Source organism: Prunus dulcis, unplaced genomic scaffold, assembly GCF_902201215.1.
Source record: "Prunus dulcis unplaced genomic scaffold, ALMONDv2, whole genome shotgun sequence".
NCBI lineage: Eukaryota > Viridiplantae > Streptophyta > Magnoliopsida > Rosales > Rosaceae > Prunus > Prunus dulcis.
Genome location: NW_023010587.1, coordinates 1 through 3,664, shown reverse-complemented (window position 1 = coordinate 3,664; position 3,664 = coordinate 1). Strand labels below are relative to the sequence as shown.

General features: G+C 40.9%; 1 long non-coding RNA gene across 1 annotated transcript; it reads left to right on the top strand.

Moving 5' to 3' along the window:
* Positions 1 to 1,428: 1,428 nt before the first annotated feature.
* LOC117613760 lies at positions 1,429 to 3,664 on the top strand. The gene is made up of 3 exons (XR_004583792.1): positions 1,429 to 1,698; positions 2,460 to 2,523; positions 3,624 to 3,664. It is a non-coding gene; the product is annotated as an uncharacterized LOC117613760 (long non-coding RNA).

The following is a 3,664-nucleotide window of genomic DNA, read 5'->3' as shown; positions in this document are numbered from 1 at the left end:
TGAGTTTTTTCTGTTCAAACTTCGAACTTGCCTCTTCTTCTTCTTTTTCGGACGTGCTTCGCTCTTCTTCTTCTTTTTCGGACGTGCTTCCCTCTTCTTCTTCTTTTTGGACGTGCTGGATATTCAATTCGGGTTTGGGTTCCTCACCTACCCGATTGTGAAACTTTATCTCAATTCTCCCCAGCCCTTGGATTGATCTGATGGCTATAAAGTGAACCCCTTATAACTTTCCACTTATTATAGTCTGACCACCGTTGTTTTGCGTGAAGGAGTATTTAGGCCTAGACAGCATTGACGGGACGGGCTATCCATGTGCCTAGATGGGCCGGGCCTTTTTTTTATATTTTGTTTACTCTCTTTTTTCTTCTAAATCTTCTATAAATTTTTTTTTTTTTTTTAAACAAAGGAATGAGCAACACTTCATGTAAGAATGGACAAATTTTTATCGGTTAATCAATGCCCATATGTGATGCTCAGCCGGGCCTAACGGGCTTTTTAGAATTTTAGTGCTAGGCCGATCTGAGTTTCAAATTTCAAGGCTCGGGGCAGGCTTAGAGGAGCTTAATGGCCTGTGCATTTTTTTTCAACTTGTTTACTCATTTTTTCTAAGTCCTTTATAACTTTTTATTACAGAAGAATGAGAGCACCACCATCACCAAGGATGAGGATTTAGAAAGTTGAGAAAATTGGAGCTTGAGATTTTAAAACATAAACTAATAAGAGTACGACCACCAAGGGAATGAGGATTTAAAGAGATTGAGAAATTGGAGCTTTAAATTTGAGAGAATAAACCTTGACAAGTTAGAAAATTGAGTGAAGAAGTATAGTATTTAATTGGGTATTATATTTATTATTTATTATTTATTACATTTATAGTCAGGCCGGGCCAAGGTTTCAAACCCTTTGCCCCAGCCCTACCTAATCTTAGAACGAGCAGGGACAAGCGGCCCTAAGCAATAGGAGATAAGCATGTACAATTACTGTCCTCCACTATGGATAGTCTTCACCTAATTTCTAACCAAAATATGGCATGAACAATTTTTTTTCCCTTTCTAATAACTAAAATACCTAAAGATGCCAAGAACTTATATGTTCTTACCCACCGCATTCTGGCGCAGAAATTCCTAAACACATAGTAGTATAGCACTAGCCAAATAAAGAAATTTCTCAAGTTAATTTTCGAATTTACCCTTGGGGTAGGGGTATTTTGGTCATTTTATTACCCGGACAGATTTTGGGGCAGTGGCTGGTATTTTTGGGTAGATCGTATCGAGTTGAGTCCGTAGACACGTAGTGGGCTCGATTCGGAGTTGTAACGAAGAAGTTACGATCAAAACATCGACAATGGCAAAACCGTAAATATTTCGAAGTTGTTGTTTTTAAAAACCAGATTTCTCTTTCTCTCTCTCTCCCTCTCTCTCCTGCGAAACCAGACCCTTCTTCTCCTTTTTTTTCAGTTTTGGCTTGCCACGACCCCACCTTCACGCCTCCACCACCGCCACCACACGCCGCCACTTGGGGCGGCACCGGTTCCGTTGGAACCACCACACTCCCTACTTTCCATTCCACCCAACCACCGCCTCGATCCGCCGCCGTGCACGCCGGAATCAGCCATGAAAGGTAGCGGTTTGGACAGATTTTTGTCAAACTTTCGGCCCTTCGTTCTCTCTCATTTCTCCACCAAATTGGACGAGTAAGGTATGGTTTTCTACCTATTTCCCATGCTCTAGCTGATGGTTGGGTAGGATTTCGTTAATTTTGAGCGTAGATTAACTGAATTTCGACTTAGGTTTTGGCCGGTTTTGGGTCTCCGATTCCGGCCACTTCCGGTCAGTTTTTGGGGTAAGCCCAAGAACAAAAGTGACTCCAAATAGGGTGTTGTACCTAGGGTAGGAGTCTTGAGCCGAGGTGTTGAGTTTTTCCGGCGAAGGGTTATCGCTTTGGACACCCACGCGCTGCCAGCGCGTGTGGCGGCGCGTGGGCACTGTAGCAAACGTGAATTTTTGTCCCAATGCGATCTCCTGGTTGTCACGAGTGCGTAGGATTTTACGGATCTCAATTCGGACATCGTTTGACTATCGAACGGATTTTCGCATAGTATGCGTTATCCGGGTTCGATAGGTTCCGACCGTTGGATCGACTCCATTCCAATTTATGTTACTCTAGACTTTCCTTTGAACGAGTAAGATTTCACGAATCATGAATCGGAGCCCCGGATGTTCCGATTCAATAATTTAAAGTTTGAAGATTTTTCGATAACCGTTCGATCGTAAGCGATCTAACCGTCCTTTTTGGACCAAACTTACGGGACTTGTGTCTTAAACCTTGTGGAACTCTTAGGAACTTCCAGTTTGTTCCGTTCTTCGTACACTCGCTAGAAACCCGGGAAATTAGGATTTTTAATTCAAGTTCTCATTCGAAACCCTTTATATTAATCCCGTATTTGTATTCTGAAATAGGTACTCCGACCACGCAAACACAGCAGGCGGGACCCTCTCAGGGTCAGGCAGTGTGGGACTACTTGTGAGTGGACTTTGTTTTCAAATCTTATGCATGGTTTTATGGATGAAAGATTCATGCTTAACGTTTTTAATGATTTATTGAATATATTATATTCGTGGATTGAATTTGATATTTGTTTAGCACTTTAGCATAGTTGGATTTTGAAAGTATATTTTATAAGGATTTTGGGAAATTTTATGCATGATGTTTTAAATGGTATTTTGGATATATTATTTATTCAATTGTTGAAAGTGATATTTTTATGAGGCTTTAGAAATATATTTTGGGTTTTGACATATTTGAGTATCTTGAGTATGTATATGGATTTTGAGAATTTATATATATGTTTGGCTATGTGTGGGGTACTTGGGTTGTTGAGATGAGATTTTTGGAAAGTGTTGAGTATAGAATGTCAGTTTGGAGTGCTATAAGCACTACCTTATGTACCTCCCCTGATTTGGAACTTGGATACGGATACTTGAGATACTCGGGGCATCCTTGACGGGATGTTGCTGTAGACCCTTGATTGGGTAGTCTGCGCGCGTAGGACTGGTCACAGACGTTCAAGTTTTGAGGGTATCGACTGTACGTGCTGGCTGAGAGTTAGTCCCCCGGTTGGACGGCTCGTTCCCTAGTTACATGGTGAATTGAGGACTCTTCATGGGGACTCTGCCATGGTGACTAGTCAAACAATCCCCCGGTTGGATTGTTTCCCCGGTACAACTAGGTATTGGTCATATTTATATTATTAGTATATTTGTATATATATCTCTTATTATGTATAAATTTACATATGTATATAACTATTCATTTATTCTTATTTTTTTCGGTAAGGATACTTCCTTGCCGGTCGTGCCAATGGGTACGCTTTCGAGAGTTTGGTTTGGGACTTATAATATTTAATTGGTGGGTTTGTTTAGTGTTCTGTTTGGATTTCGGATTTGACATCCGGCTTTGGTTTGGTTTTGACCTATATAAATATTTATTTGATTTTGATGATTTTGAGATGCCTTCGGATTTTCTTGCTTGATTTATTAAACAGTGGGGTTATATTATGTTGGTTTGCACTGAACTGAACTTTATTTTTTGTCCACTCACATTTTTCTGTTTTGCGCCCCCAGCCAGTAGTCGACTGAGCTTCGCAGCTAGGCCGGATCGTGTG